A 15,843-nucleotide genomic window follows, 5' to 3' on the forward strand; every position below is an offset into this window, starting at 1 on the left:
GAATGGCCTCTTTCTGTGCTGTATGACTCTGTTTCCACCTCAGTCCAGAACTGTAGTCTTAAATCTGAACAAAACAAGCTCTGGTGGGCACTTTGGAAAACCACCGGTCACTGTTCTACCCTCCCCTTTGGCATAAAACAAACCCACGGAAAAGTGGGGAGTCCAGAACAGACTAAAGTCAAAGCTCACGGAATGAAGGGCACGGTTGGAAGGGGACAGAGTGGGAGCAATAGCAGGTTCTCTCACTGGCAGGACGTGACTTGTGGTATCCCTCAGGAGTCTGTGCTGGGTCCTCCACCATCCGAACCACAGGTGGATGGGACTGACAGTTTGGAGATGGCCGGCATCGTGACCGTGTAGGTGCAGGGGTAAAACTCCAAGGAGAGGTAGATTGATGGAGTGAATGAGAAATACAAGGACAAAGGGATTTCAGAAAAGGATGAAACAGGGGCCTTTCCATATGGTGGGAAGCTGGAGGTCCGCACGGGTGGCATGGTGGTTAGCACTGCTGCCTATAGTGCCAGGGACCTGTGTTCAATTCCTGGCTTGGGTCACTGTCTCTGTGAAGTCTGCACATTCACCCGTGTCTCCGTGGGTTTCCTCCGGGTGCTCCAGTTTCCTCCCACAGTCCAAAGAAGTGGACATGAGGTGCATTGGCCATGCTAAATTCCCCCTTAGTGTCAGGGGAATTAGGAGGGTAAATGTATGTGGTTACGGGGATAGGAGCTGGGTCGGATTGTTGTTGGTGCTGGCTTAATGGGCTGAATGGCCTCCTTCTGCACTGTAGATTCGATAACTGGGGGCCCGGCACACAGATCATTCAAATGTCACAAACAGGGAGAGAGAGTAACCAAGAAGGCTGATGGAACTCTGCGGGGGGGGCGGGGGGGTGCAGGCCCATGTCTCAACTGGACAAGGCCCTGGTTCAGCCGCAGCTGGAGTCACTGTGGACAGTTCTGGACACCACACCTTCAGAAGGAGATACTGCCCTGGGCGGAAAGCAGGGGATGCTTGGAATTACGGGGGTTAAATTACACAAGCTTGGAATTTAGAAGCCTAAGGGTGATTTGAGCCAAGTTTACAGGATATTATTGGGAACACGCGGAGGCCAATAGAGAGCAACTTGCCGCAGGTTGGTGGGAGTCTGGGATGGAGGTGGTGGTGGGGAAACACAGTCTGAAATTCGGAGCCAGTACGAGGCAAATTCAGAAAGATTTTCCACACAAAGGGAGGGAGCAGTTTGGAAACTCTCTCCCACAGACGGTAATAGAAGCTGGATCGATTGTTAATGTTCCAACCCAGAGCGAGAGGATTTCCTTATCCAAAGGTATACAGGCACATGGGGAGAAGGCGGGTAAACGGAGTTAGAACGCAGGTCAGGACATGATCTCATTGAATGGTGGGACAGTTGCAAAGGGCTGAATGGGGTCTCCTCCTGTTCCTGTGTAACAGGCTGGAGAAGGGGCTGAATGGCCTCCTCCTGTTCCTGTGTAACAGGCTGGAGAAGGGGCTGAATGGGGCCTCCTCCTGTTCCTGTGTAACAGGCTGGAGAAGGGGCTGAATGGCCTCCTCCTGTTCCTGTGTAACAGGCTGGAGAAGGGGCTGAATGGCCTCCTCCTGTTCCTGTGTAACAGACTGGAGAAGGGGCTGAATGGGGCCTCCTCCTGTTCCTGTGTAACAGGCTGGAGAAGGGGCTGAATGGGGTCTCCTCCTGTTCCCGTGCAACAGACTGGAGAAGGGGCTGAATGGGGTCTCCTCCTGTTCCCGTGCAACAGACTGGAGAAGGGGCTGAATGGCCTCCTCCTGCTCCTGTGTAACAGGCTGGAGAAGGGGCTGAATGGGGCCTCCTCCTGTTCCCGTGTAACAGACTGGAGAAGGGGCTGAATGGGGCCTCCTCCTGTTCCTATGTAAGAAGCTGGAGAAGGGCCTGAATGGCCTCCTCCTGTTCCTTTGCAACAGGCTGGAGAAGGGGCTGAATGGGGCCTCCTCCTGTTCCTGTGTAACAGGCTGGAGAAGGAGCTGAATGGGGCCTCCTCCTGTTCCTGTGTAACAGGCTGGGGAAGGGGCTGAATGGCCTCCTTCTGTTCCTGCGTAACAGGCTGGAGGAGGGGCTGAATGGCCTCCTGTTCCTGTGTAACAGGCTGGAGAAGGAGCTGAATGGGGCCTCCTCCTGTTCCTGTGTAACAGGCTGGGGAAGGGGCTGAATGTGCCCTCCTCCTGTTCCTGTGTAACAGGCTGGGGAAGGGGCTGAATGGCCTCCTCCTGTTTCTGTGTAACAGGCTGGGGAAGGGGCTGAATGGGGCCTCCTCCTGTTCCTGTGTAACAGGCTGGAGAAGGGGCTGAATGGGGCCTCCTCCTGTTCCTGTGTAACAGGCTGGAGAAGGGGCTGAAAGGGGCCACCTCATGTTCCTGTGTAACAGGCTGGAGAAGGGGCTGAATGGCCTCCTCCTGTTCCTGTGTAACAGGCTGGAGAAGGGGCTGAATGGCCTCCTCCTGTTCCTGTGTAACAGGCTGGAGAAGGGGCTGAATGAGGCCTCCTCCTGTTGCTAAATATATGGTCACATTAGTAGCATTTTTGGATCTTCTTTTGAGAGAGAGTGTGGTGAGAATGTTGAACACACGACCGCCTGGCGTGGTACATGAGACAGACGGGAAGAGGAGGATGTGGAGTGGGGTGTGGGGGGTGGGGGGTGGAGGAGGATGTGGAGCGGGGTGTGGGGGTGGAGGAGGGTGTGGAGCGGGGTGTGGGTGCGGAGGAGGATGTGGAGCGGGGTGTGGGGGTGGAGGAGGATGTGGAGCGGGGTGTGGGGGTGGAGGAGGATGTGGAGCGGGGTGTGGGGGTGGAGGAGGATGCGGAGCTGGGGGGGTGGTGGAGGATGTGGAGCGGGGTGTGGGGGTGGAGGAGGATGTGGAGCGGGGTGTGGGGGTGGAGGAGGATGTGGAGCGGGGTGTGGGGGTGGAGGAGGGTGTGGAGCGGGGTGTGGGGGTGGTGGAGGATGTGGAGCGGGGTGTGGGGGTGGAGGAGGATGTGGAGCGGGGTGTGGGGGTGGAGGAGGATGTGGAGCGGGGTTTGGGTTTGGAGGAGGATGTGGAGCTGGGGGGTGGAGAAGGATATGGAGCGGGGTGTGGGGGTGGAGGAGGATGTGGAGCTGGGGGGGTGGTGGAGGATGTGGAGCGGGGTGTGGGGGTGGAGGAGGATGCGGAGCGGGGTGTGGGGGTGGAGGAGGATGTGGAGCGGGGTTTGGGTTTGGAGGAGGATGTGGAGCGGGGTGTGGGGGTGGAGGAGGATGTGGAACTGGGGGGTGGAGAAGGATATGGAGCGGGGTGTGGGGGTGGAGGAGGATGTGGAGCGGGGTGTGGGGGTGGAGGAGGATGTGGAGCGGGGTGTGGGGGTGGAGGAGGGTGTGGAGCGGGGTGGGGGTGGAGGAGGGTGTGGAGCGGGGTGTGGGGGTGGAGGAGGATGTGGAGCGGGGTGTGGGGGTGGAGAAGGATGTGGAGCTGGGGGGTGGAGAAGGGTGTGGAGCGGGGTGTGGGGGTGGAGGAGGGTGTGGAGCGGGGTGTGGGGGTGGAGGAGGGTGTGGAGCGGGGTGTGGGGGTGGAGGAGGGTGTGGAGCGGGGTGTGGGGGTTGAGGAGGATGTGGAGCGGGGTGTGGGGGTGGTGGAGGGTGTGGAGCGGGGTGTGGGGGTGGAGGAGGATGTGGAGCTGGGTGTGGGGGTGGAGGAGGGTGTGGAGCTGGGTGTGGGGGTGGAGGAGGATGTGGAGCGGGGTGTGGGGGTTGAGGAGGATGTGGAGCGGGGTGTGGGGGTGGAGGAGGGTGTGGAGCGGGGTGTGGGGGTGGAGGAGGGTGTGGAGCGGGGTGTGGGGGGTGGAGGAGGATGTGGAGCTGGGTGTGGGGGTGGAGGAGGGTGTGGAGCGGGGTGTGGGGGTGGAGGAGGATGTGGAGCGGGGTGTGGGGGTGGAGGAGGGTATGGAGCGGGGTGTGGGGGTGGAGGAGGATGTGGAGCGGGGTGTGGGGGTGGTGGAGGGTGTGGAGCGGGGTGTGGGGGTTGAGGAGGATGTGGAGCGGGGTGTGGGGGTGGAGGAGGATGTGGAGCGGGGTGTGGGGGTGGAGGAGGATGTGGAGCGGGGTGTGGGGGTGGAGGAGGATGTGGAGCGGGGTGTGGGGGTGGAGGAGGATGTGGAGCGGGGTGTGGGGGTGGAGGAGGATGTGGAGCGGGGTGTGGGGGTGGAGGAGGATGTGGAGCGGGGTGTGGGGGTGGAGGAGGATGTGGAGCGGGGTGTGGGGGTGGAGGAGGGTGTGGAGCGGGGTGTGGGGGTGGAGGAGGATGTGGAGCGGGGTGTGGGGGTGGAGGAGGATGTGGAGCGGGGTGTGGGGGTGGAGGAGGATGTGGAGCGAGGTGTGGGGGTGGAGGAGGATGTGGAGCTGGGTGTGGGGGTGGAGGAGGGTGTGGAGCGGGGCGTGGGGGTGGAGGAGGGTGTGGAGCGGGGTGTGGGGGTGGAGGAGGGTGTGGAGCGGGGTGTGGGGGTGGAGGAGGATGTGGAGCGGGGTGTGGGGGTGGAGGAGGGTGTGGAGCGGGGTGTGGGGGTGGAGGAGGATGTGGAGCGGGGTGTGGGGGTGGAGGAGGGTGTGGAGCGGGGTGTGGGAGTGGAGGAGGATGTGGAGCGGGGTGTGGGGGTGGAGGAGGATGTGGAGCGGGGTGTGGGGGTGGAGGAGGGTGTGGAGCGGGGTGTGGGAGTGGAGGAGGATGTGGAGCGGGGTGTGGGGGTGGAGGAGGATGTGGAGCGGGGTGTGGGGGTGGAGGAGGATGTGGAGCGGGGTGTGGGGGTGGAGGAGGATGTGGAGCGGGGTGTGGGGGTGGTGGAGGGTGTGGAGCGGGGTGTGGGGGTGGAGAAGGATGTGGAGCGGGGTGTGGAGGTGGAGGAGGGTGTGGAGCGGGGTGTGGGGGTGGAGGAGGGTGTGGAGCTGGGGGGGTGGAGGAGGATGTGGAGCTGGGGGGTGGAGAAGGATGTGGAGCGGGGTGTGGGGTGGAGGAGGATGTGGAGCTGGGGGGGTGGTGGAGGATGTGGAGCGGGGTGTGGGGGTGGAGGAGGATGTGGAGCGGGGTGTGGGGGTGGAGGAGGATGTGGAGCGGGGTGAGGGGGTGGAGGAGGATGTGGAGCGGGGTTTGGGTTTGGAGGAGGATGTGGAGCTGGGGGGTGGAGAAGGATATGGAGCGGGGTGTGGGGGTGGAGGAGGATGTGGAGCTGGGGGGGTGGTGGAGGATGTGGAGCGGGGTGTGGGGGTGGAGGAGGATGCGGAGCGGGGTGTGGGGGTGGAGGAGGATGTGGAGCGGGGTTTGGGTTTGGAGGAGGATGTGGAGCGGGGTGTGGGGGTGGAGGAGGATGTGGAGCTGGGGGGTGGAGAAGGATATGGAGCGGGGTGTGGGGGTGGAGGAGGATGTGGAGCGGGGTGTGGGGGGTGGAGGAGGATGTGGAGCGGGATGTGGGGGTGGAGGAGGGTGTGGAGCGGGGTGGGGGTGGAGGAGGGTGTGGAGCGGGGTGTGGGGGTGGAGGAGGATGTGGAGCGGGGTGTGGGGGTGGAGAAGGATGTGGAGCTGGGGGGTGGAGAAGGGTGTGGAGCGGGGTGTGGGGGTGGAGGAGGGTGTGGAGCGGGGTGGGGGTGGAGGAGGGTGTGGAGCGGGGTGTGGGGGTTGAGGAGGATGTGGAGCTGGGTGTGGGGGTGGAGGAGGATGTGGAGCGGGGTGTGGGGGTGGAGGAGGGTGTGGAGCGGGGTGTGGGGGTGGAGGAGGGTGTGGAGCGGGGTGGGGGTGGAGGAGGGTGTGGAGCGGGGTGGGGGTGGAGGAGGATGTGGAGCGGGGTGTGGGGGTGGAGGAGGGTGTGGAGCGGGGTGTGGGGGTGGAGGAGGATGTGGAGCTGGGTGTGGGGGTGGAGGAGGATGTGGAGCGGGGTGTGGGGGTGGAGGAGGGTGTGGAGCGGGGTGGGGGTGGAGGAGGATGTGGAGCGGGGTGTGGGGGTGGAGGAGGATGTGCAGCGGGGTGTGGGGGTGGAGGAGGATGTGGAGCGGGGTGTGGGGGTGGAGGAGGGTGTGGAGCGGGGTGGGGGTGGAGGAGGATGTGGAGCGGGGTGTGGGGGTGGAGGAGGATGTGGAGCGGTGTGTGGGGGTGGAGGAGGATGTGGAGCGGGGTGTGGGGGTGGAGGAGGATGTGGAGCGGGGTGTGGGAGTGGAGGAGGGTGTGGAGCGGGGTGTGGGGGTGGAGGAGGATGTGGAGCTGGGTGTGGGGGTGGAGGAGGATGTGGAGCGGGGTGTGGGGGTGGAGGAGGGTGTGGAGCGGGGTGTGGGGGTGGAGGAGGATGTGGAGCGGGGTGTGGGGGTGGAGGAGGGTGTGGAGCGGGGTGTGGGGGTGGAGGAGGGTGTGGAGCGGGGTGTGGGGGTGGAGGAGGGTGTGGAGCGGGGTGTGGGGGTGGAGGAGGATGTGGAGCGGGGTGTGGGTGTGGAGGAGGCTGTGGAGCGGGGTGTGGGGGTGGAGGAGGGTGTGGAGCGGGGTGTGGGGGTGGAGGAGGATTTGGGCGGGGTGTGGGGGTGGAGAAGGATGTGGAGCTGGGGGGTGGAGAAGGGTGTGGAGCGGGGTGTGGGGGTGGAGGAGGGTGTGGAGCGGGGTGGGGGTGGAGGAGGGTGTGGAGCGGGGTGTGGGGGTTGAGGAGGATGTGGAGCGGGGTGTGGGGGTGGAGGAGGATGCGGAGCGGGGTGTGGGGGTGGAGGAGGGTGTGGAGCGGGGTGTGGGGGTGGAGAAGGATGTGGAGCGGGGTGTGGGGGTGGAGGAGGGTGTGGAGCGGGGTGTGGGGGTTGAGGAGGATGTGGAGCGAGGTGTGGGGGTGGAGGAGGATGTGGAGCGGGGTGTGGGGGTGGAGGAGGATGTGGAGCGGGGTGTGGGGGTGGAGGAGGATGTGGAGCTGGGTGTGGGGGTGGAGGAGGATGTGGAGCGGGGTGTGGGGGTGGAGGAGGATGTGGAGCGGGGTGTGGGGGTGGAGGAGGATGTGGAGCGGGGTGTGGGGGTGGAGGAGGATGTGGAGCGGGGTGTGGGGGTGGAGAAGGATGTGGAGCGGGGTGTGGGGGTGGAGGAGGGTGTGGAGCGGGGTGTGGGGGTGGAGGAGGGTGTGGAGCGGGGTGTGGGGGTGGAGGAGGGTGTGGAGCGGGGTGTGGGGGTTGAGGAGGATGTGGAGCGGGGTGTGGGGGTGGTGGAGGGTGTGGAGCGGGGTGTGGGGGTGGAGGAGGATGTGGAGCGGGGTGTGGGGGTGGAGGAGGATGTGGAGCGGGGTGTGGGGGTGGTGGAGGGTGTGGAGCGGGGTGTGGGGGTGGAGGAGGATGTGGAGCGGAGTGTGGGGGTGGAGGAGGATGTGGAGCGGGGTGTGGGGGTGGTGGAGGGTGTGGAGCGGGGTGTGGGGGTGGAGGAGGATGTGGAGCGGGGTGTGGGGGTGGAGGAGGATGTGGAGCGGAGTGTGGGGGTGGAGGAGGATGTGGAGCGGGGTGTGGGGGTGGTGGAGGGTGTGGAGCGGGGTGTGGGGGTGGAGGAGGATGTGGAGCGGAGTGTGGGGGTGGAGCAGGATGTGGAGCGGGGTGTGGGGGTGGTGGAGGGTGTGGAGCGGGGTGTGGGGGTGGAGGAGTGTGTGGAGCTGGGTGTGGGGGTGGAGGAGGATGTGGAGCGGGGTGTGGTGGTTGAGGAGGATGTGGAGCGGGGTGTGGGGGTGGAGGAGGGTGTGGAGCGGGGTGTGGGGGTGGAGGAGGGTGTGGAGCGGGGTGTGGGGGGTGGAGGAGGATGTGGAGCTGGGTGTGGGGATGGAGGAGGATGTGGAGCGGGGTGTGGGGGTGGAGGAGGATGTGGAGCGGGGTGTGGGGGTGGAGGAGGATGTGGAGCGGGGTGTGGGGGTGGAGGAGGATGTGGAGCGGGGTGTGGGGGTGGAGGAGGATGTGGAGCGGGGTGTGGGGGTGGAGGAGGATGTGGAGCGGGGTGTGGAGGTGGAGGAGGATGTGGAGCTGGGGGGTGGAGGAGGATGTGGAGCTGGGGGGTGGAGAAGGATGTGGAGCGGGGTGTGGGGGTGGAGGAGGATGTGGAGCGGGGTGTGGGGGTGGAGGAGGGTGTGGAGCGGGGTGTGGGGGTTGAGGAGGATGTGGAGCGGGGTGTGGGGGTGGAGGAGGATGTGGAGCGGGGTGTGGGGGTGGAGGAGGATGTGGAGCGGGGTGTGGGGGTGGAGGAGGATGTGGAGCTGGGTGTGGGGGTGGAGGAGGATGTGGAGCGGGGTGTGGGGGTGGAGGAGGGTGTGGAGCGGGGTGTGGGGGTGGAGGAGGGTGTGGAGCGGGGTGTGGGGGTTGAGGAGGATGTGGAGCGGGCTGTGGGGGTGGTGGAGCGTGTGGAGCGGGGTGTGGGGGTGGAGGAGGATGTGGAGCGGGGTGTGGGGGTGGAGGAGGATGTGGAGCGGGGTGTGGGGGTGGTGGAGGGTGTGGAGCGGGGTGTGGGGGTGGAGGAGGATGTGGAGCGGTGTGTGGGGGTGGAGGAGGATGTGGAGCGGGGTGTGGGGGTGGTGGAGGGTGTGGAGCGGGGTGTGGGGGTGGAGGAGGATGTGGAGCGGGGTGTGGGGGTGGAGGAGGATGTGGAGCGGAGTGTGGGGGTGGAGGAGGATGTGGAGCGGGGTGTGGGGGTGGTGGAGGGTGTGGAGCGGGGTGTGGGGGTGGAGGAGGATGTGGAGCGGAGTGTGGGGGTGGAGGAGGATGTGGAGCGGGGTGTGGGGGTGGTGGAGGGTGTGGAGCGGGGTGTGGGGGTGGAGGAGGGTGTGGAGCTGGGTGTGGGGGTGGAGGAGGATGTGGAGCGGGGTGTGGGGGTTGAGGAGGATGTGGAGCGGGGTGTGGGGGTGGAGGAGGGTGTGGAGCGGGGTGTGGGGGTGGAGGAGGGTGTGGAGCGGGGTGTGGGGGGTGGAGGAGGATGTGGAGCTGGGTGTGGGGATGGAGGAGGATGTGGAGCGGGGTGTGGGGGTGGAGGAGGATGTGGAGCGGGGTGTGGGGGTGGAGGAGGATGTGGAGCGGGGTGTGGGGGTGGAGGAGGATGTGGAGCGGGGTGTGGGGGTGGAGGAGGATGTGGAGCGGGGTGTGGGGGTGGAGGAGGATGTGGAGCGGGGTGTGGAGGTGGAGGAGGATGTGGAGCTGGGGGGGTGGAGGAGGATGTGGAGCTGGGGGGTGGAGAAGGATGTGGAGCGGGGTGTGGGGGTGGAGGAGGATGTGGAGCGGGGTGTGGGGGTGGTGGAGGGTGTGGAGCGGGGTGTGGGGGTGGAGGAGGGTGTGGAGCGGGGTGTGGGGGTGGAGGAGGGTGTGGAGCGGGGTGTGGGGGTGGAGGAGGGTGTGGAGCGGGGTGTGGGGGTGGAGGAGTGTGTGGAGCGGGGTGTGGGGGTGGAGGAGGATGTGGAGCGGGGTGTGGGGGTGGTGGAGGGTGTGGAGCGGGGTGTGGGGGGTGGAGGAGGATGTGGAGCGGGGTGTGGGGGTGGAGGAGGATGTGGAGCGGAGTGTGGGGGTGGAGGAGGATGTGGAGCGGGGTGTGGGGGTGGTGGAGGGTGTGGAGCGGGGTGTGGGGGTGGAGGAGGATGTGGAGCGGGGTGTGGGGTTTGAGGAGGATGTGGAGCGGGGTGTGGGGGTGAAGGAGGATGTGGAGCGGGGTGTGGGGGTGGTGGAGGGTGTGGAGCGGGGTGTGGGGGGTGGAGAAGGATGTGGAGCGGGGTGTGGGGGTGGAGGAGGGTGTGGAGCTGGGGGGGTGGAGGAGGATGTGGAGCTGGGGGGTGGAGAAGGATGTGGAGCGGGGTGTGAGGGTGGAGGAGGGTGTGGAGCAGGGTGTGGGGGTGGAGGAGGGTGTGGAGCGGGGTGTGGGGGTGGAGGAGGGTGTGGAGCGGGGTGTGGGGGGTGGAGAAGGATGTGGAGCGGGGTCTGGGGGTGGAGGAGGGTGTGGAGCTGGGGGGGTGGAGGAGGATGTGGAGCTGGGGGGTGGAGAAGGATGTGGAGCGGGGTGTGGGGGTGGAGGAGGGTGTGGAGCAGGTTGTGGGGGTTGAGGAGGATGTGGAGCTGGGTGTGGGGGTGGAGGAGGGTGTGGACCGGGGTGTGGGGGTGGAGGAGGATGTGGAGCGGAGTGTGGTGGTGGAGGAGGATGTGGAACGGGGTGTGGGGGTGGAGGAGGATGTGGAGCGGGGTGTGGGGGTGGAGGAGGATGTGGAACGGGGTGTGGGGGTGGAGGTGGATGTGGAGCGGAGTGTGGGGGTGGTGGAGGGTGTGGAGCGGGGTGTGGGGGTGGAGGAGGATGTGGAGCGGGGTGTGGGGGTGGAGGAGGATGTGGAGCGGGGTGTGGGGGTGGTGGAGGGTGTGGAGCGGGGTGTGGGGGTGGAGGAGGATGTGGAGCGGGGTGTGGGGGTGGAGGAGGATGTGGAGCGGGGTGTGGGGGTGGAGGAGGGTGTGGAGCGGAGTGTGGGGGTGGAGGAGGATGTGGAGCGGGGTGTGGGGGTGGAGGAGGATGTGGAGCTGGGTGTGGGGATGGAGGAGGATGTGGAGCGGGGTGTGGGGGTGGTGGAGGATGCGGAGCGGAGTGTGGGGGTGGAGGAGGATGTGGAGCGGAGTGTGGGGGTGGTGGAGGATGTGGAGCGGAGTGTGGGGGTGGAGGAGGATGTGGAGCGGGGTGTGGGGGTGGAGGAGGGTGTGGAGCGGGGTGTGGGGGTGGTGGAGGATGTGGAGCGGAGTGTGGGGGTGGAGGAGGATGTGGAGCGGAGTGTGGGGGTGGAGGAGGATGTGGAGCGGGGTGTGGGAGTGGAGGAGGGTGTGGAGCGGAGTGTGGGGGTGGAGGAGGATGTGGAGCGGGGTGTGGGGGTGGAGGAGGATGTGGAGCGGGGTGTGGGAGTGGAGGAGGGTGTGGAGCGGGGTGTGGGGGTGGTGGAGGATGTGGAGCGGAGTGTGGGGGTGGAGGAGGATGTGGAGCGGGGTGTGGGAGTGGAGGAGGATGTGGAGCTGGGTGTGGGGGTGGAGGAGGATGTGGAGCGGGGTGTGGGAGTGGAAGAGGGTGTGGAGCGGGGTGTGGGGGTGGAGGAGGGTGTGGAGCGGGGTGTGGGAGTGGAGGAGGGTGTGGAGCGGGGTGTGGGGGTGGAGGAGGATGTGGAGCGGGGTGTGGGGGTGGAGGAGGATGTGGAGCTGGGTGTGGGGGTGGAGGAGGATGTGGAGCGGGGTGTGGGAGTGGAGGAGGGTGTGGAGCGGGGTGTGGGGGTGGTGGAGGATGTGGAGCGGGGTGTGGGGGTGGAGGAGGATGTGGAGCGGGGTGTGGGAGTGGAGGAGGGTGTGGAGCAGGGTGTGGGGGTGGAGGAGGATGTGGAGCGGAGTGTGGGGGTGGAGGAGGGTGTGGAGCGGAGTGTGGGGGTGGAGGAGGGTGTGGAGCGGGGTGTGGGGGTGGTGGAGGATGTGGAGCGGGGTGTGGGGGTGGAGGAGGGTGTGGAGCGGGGTGTGGGGGTGGAGGAGGATGTGGAGCGGAGTGTGGGGGTGGAGTAGGGTGTGGAGCGGAGTGTGGGGGTGGAGGAGGATGTGGAGCGGGGTGTGGGGGTGGAGGAGGATGTGGAGCGGGGTGTGGGGGTGGAGGAGGATGTGGAGCGGGGTGTGGGGGCGGATGTGGAGCGGGGTGTGGGGGTGGAGGAGGGTGTGGAGCGGGGTGTGGGAGTGGAGGAGGATGTGGAGCGGAGTGTGGGGGTGGAGGAGGATGTGGAGCGGGGTGTGGGGGTGGAGGAGGATGTGGAGCGGGGGGTGGGGGTGGAGGAGGGTGTGGAGCGGGGTGTGGGGGTGGAGGAGGATGTGGAGCGGAGTGTGGGGGTGGAGGAGGGTGTGGAGCGGGGTGTGGGGGTGGAGGAGGATGTGGAGCGGGGTGTGGGGGTGGAGGAGGATGTGGAGCGGGGGGTGGGGGTGGAGGAGGATGTGGAGCGGGGTGTGGGGGTGGTGGAGGATGTGGAGCGGGGTGTGGGGGTGGTGGAGGATGTGGAGCGGGGTGTGGGGGTGGTGGAGGATGTGGAGCGGAGTGTGGGGGTGGAGGAGGATGTGGAGCGGAGTGTGGGGGTGGAGGAGGGTGTGGAGCGGGGTGTGGGGGTGGAGGAGGATGTGGAGCGGGGGGTGGGGGTGGAGGAGGATGTGGAGCTGGGTGTGGGGGTGGAGGAGGGTGTGGAGCGGGGTGTGGGGGTGGAGGAGGATGTGGAGCGGAGTGTGGGGGTGGAGGAGGGTGTGGAGCGGGGTGTGGGGGCGGATGTGGAGCGGGGTGTGGGGGTGGAGGAGGGTGTGGAGCGGGATGTGGGGGTGGAGGAGGATGTGGAGCTGGGGGTTGGTGGAGGATGTGGTGTGGGGGTGGAGGAGGATGTGGAGCTGGGGGGTGGAGGAGGATGTGGAGCGGGGTGTGGGGGTGGAGGAGGATGTGGAGCTGGGGGGTGGAGGAGGGTGTGGAGCTGGGGGGGTGGTGGTGGATGTGGAGCGGGGTGTGGGGGTGGAGGAGGATGTGGAGCTGGGGGGTGGAGGAGGATGTGGAGCTGTGGTGGTGGAGGAGGATGTGGAGCGGGGTGTGGGGGTGGAGGAGGATGTGGAGCGGAGTGTGGGGGTGGAGGAGGATGTGGAGCTGGGTGTGGGGGTGGAGGAGGATGTGGAGCTGGGTGTGGGGGTGGAGGAGGATGTGGAGCTGGGGGTGGAGGAGGATGTGGAGCGGGGTGTGGGGGTGGAGGAGGGTGTGGAGCGGGGTGTGGGGGTGGAGGAGGATGTGGAGCTGGGTGTGGGGGTGTAGGAGGATGTGGAGCGGGGTGTGGGGGTGGAGGAGGATGTGGAGCGGGGTGTGGGGGTGGAGGAGGATGTGGAGCGGGGTGTGGGGGTGGAGGAGGATGTGGAGCGGGGAGTGGGGGTGGAGGAGGATGTGGAGCGGGGTGTGGTGGAGGATGTGGAGCGGAGTGTGGGGGTGGAGGAGGGTGTGGAGCGGGGTGTGGGGGTGGAGGAGGGTGTGGAGCGGGGTGTGGGGGTGGAGGAGGATGTGGAGCGGGGTGTGGGGGTGGAGGAGGATGTGGAGCTGGGGGGTGGTGGAGGGTGTGGAGCGGAGTGTGGGGGTGGAGGAGGGTGTGGAGCGGAGTGTGGGGGTGGAGGAGGGTGTGGAGCGGGGTGTGGGGGTGGAGGAGGGTGTGGAACGGGGTGTGGGGGTGGAGGAGGATGTGGAACGTGGTGTGGGGGTGGAGGAGGATGTGGAGAGGGGTGGGAAGTGTGAGGATGCCCAATTCTAGCATTAGCACTGGCATAGAGCTGGTGTGAAGGGCCTGTTGCTGTGCTGTAACGTGCACTGCCTGAGGTCCCATCAGTTGCGGATCCGTTGGGGTTAATCTCCAGGCTGGTGACCGAGTCGGAGAGGAAGTAGGAATTGAAATGCGTCTGCTGATTTCTGAATGTTTTCTGTATAACGTTGCGTTGACATACTTGCTATTTTGACCAGTTGTTTCCTTTTGCGTGTTGCAGTCGATGTGAATTTGGAGAGTGAGAGTCCAGCATGTCGTCAAAGGGTCTGAGTCGAGAACTGAGTTCCTTAGGAGTAAGAGCCTTTTGTTTTCTCTTCAGTTTCTTCAGATGCACCCGCAACATCTCGAAATGTTTCACCTCCCACCCCCTGCAGCTTAAACCCTCCAAAGACCTCCTTATCCCAACTTCCCCCACAAGACACGAACCACAACTGGATCAGAGTCACCTGGCCTGAATCCTGCTCTTCCCTCACTCACCGTCCTCCACTGCTGACTCCTTCTTTCCCTGCACACTGGGTTTAAAACGCACGTCTTGTTTAGAAATTGTCTTCTCCCCGCCTGACGTCTGCGGGCAGCCACATGCTTACATCCCGAGTTACATACCCTCTGCGTCTTAGACACTCGCCACCCCTCCGCCATAGCTCAGTCCATCACGTAAGCCAGCCTCCCATCCATGCTAAATTACCCCCTTAGTGCCAAGGGGACCAGTGAGGGTAAATGCATGGGGTCATGGGGATAGGACCTGGGTGGGATTGTGGTCGGTGCAGAACCGATGGGCTGAATGGCCTCCTTCTGCACTGAAGGGATTCTATGATCCATTGACTCTGTCTACACTTCCCGCTGCCTCGGGAAAAGCAGCCAGCATAATTAAGGACCCCACACACCCCGGACATTCTCTCTTCCAGCTTCTTCCGTCGGGAAAAAGATACAAAAGTCTGAGGTCACGTACCGACCGACTCAAGAACAGCTTCTTCCCTGCTGCTGTCAGACTTTTGAATGGACCTACCTTATATTAAGTTGATCTTTCTCTACACCCTAGCTATGACTGTAACACTACATTCTGCACCTCTCCTTTCCTCCTCCCCTCTGTACTCTGTGAATGGTATGCTTTGTCAGCATAGTGCACGAGAAACAATAGTTTTCACTGCATCCCAATGCATGTCACAATAATAAATCAAATCAAATCGACAGTTTCTCCACTTAGTCCCACACCATCACCTCTGATGTCCCTGAAGCGGGAAGTATAGACAGAGTCAATGGATCATAGAATCCCTACAGGTGCAGAAGGAGGCCATTCGGCCCATCGAGTCTACACTGACCACAATTCCACCCAGGCCCTATCCCCATAACTCCATGTACAACCCTGCTAATCCCCCTGACACTAAGGGGCAATTTAGCATGGATGGGAGGCTGGTTTGCGTGATGGACTGGGCTGTGGCGGAGTGGAGGCTACTTCCTACCGACCCGTTACTCCTCAGTGACATTCTCCCAAACACAATGTCGGCTCCAATTGCATCCAGTTCCCTCTCGACACCCCCACTCCTGACAGCAGCCACAGTCACCAGATTGTCAGACTGGCCTGTCCAATATCCAGCGTGTGACGAGGAGAAATTTCATCCAATTACACATTGGGAAGAGCAGAGTCCCACCACGAATGCCCTCCCTCCTCACCGCAATCTTACGCTGACAATTACTCGCGGTTGAGCCAGGCTGTTTACAACCTTGGTGTCAAACCTGAGTCCGAGAGGCTATTCCGACTGCATACTCGTCATTAAGACCACTGATGTCCACCTCCAGAACATCACCCAACTCCACTCCGATTCTGATGTAGTCTTCCCACCTCCAACGTCCTCCCCTCTGTAAATCTGAGCTCATCTCTTTCATGTCCTTATCTTACCTTTCATCCATTCGGCAGCACGGTGGCACAGTGGTTAGCACTGCTGCCTCACGGTGCCAGGGACCCGGGTTTGATTCTGGACTTGGGCAGAGTTCTCCTGTGTCTCTGTGGGTTTCCTTCGGGTGCTCTGGTTTCCTCCCACACTCCAAAGATGTGCAGGTTAGGTGGATTGACCGTGCAAAATTTTCCATTAATGTGCAAAGATGTGCAGGTTCGGTGGATTGGCCATTTTAAAATTGCCTCTTAGTGTCAAAAGTTGTGCAGGTTAGGGGGATTGGCCATGCTAAATTGTCCCTTAGTGTCCAGAGATGTGTAGGTCAAGTGGATTGACCATGCTAAATTGTCCCTTAGTGTCCAAAGATGTGTAGGTTAAGTGGATTGGCCATGCTAAATTGTCCCTTAGTGTCCAAAGATGTGCGGGTTAGGTGGATTGGCCATGGGAAATTGTCCCTTAGTGTCCAAAGATGTGTAGGTTGGGTGGATTGGCTATGCTAAATTGTCCCTTAGTATCCAAAGATGTGTAGGTTAAGTGGATTGGCCATGGGGAATTGTCCCTTAGTGTCCAAAGATGTGTCGGTTAAGTGGATTGGCCATGCTAAATTGTCCCTTAGTGTCCAAAGATGTGTAG

Source organism: Mustelus asterias, chromosome 16 (assembly GCF_964213995.1).
Source record: "Mustelus asterias chromosome 16, sMusAst1.hap1.1, whole genome shotgun sequence".
Taxonomy (NCBI): domain Eukaryota; kingdom Metazoa; phylum Chordata; class Chondrichthyes; order Carcharhiniformes; family Triakidae; genus Mustelus; species Mustelus asterias.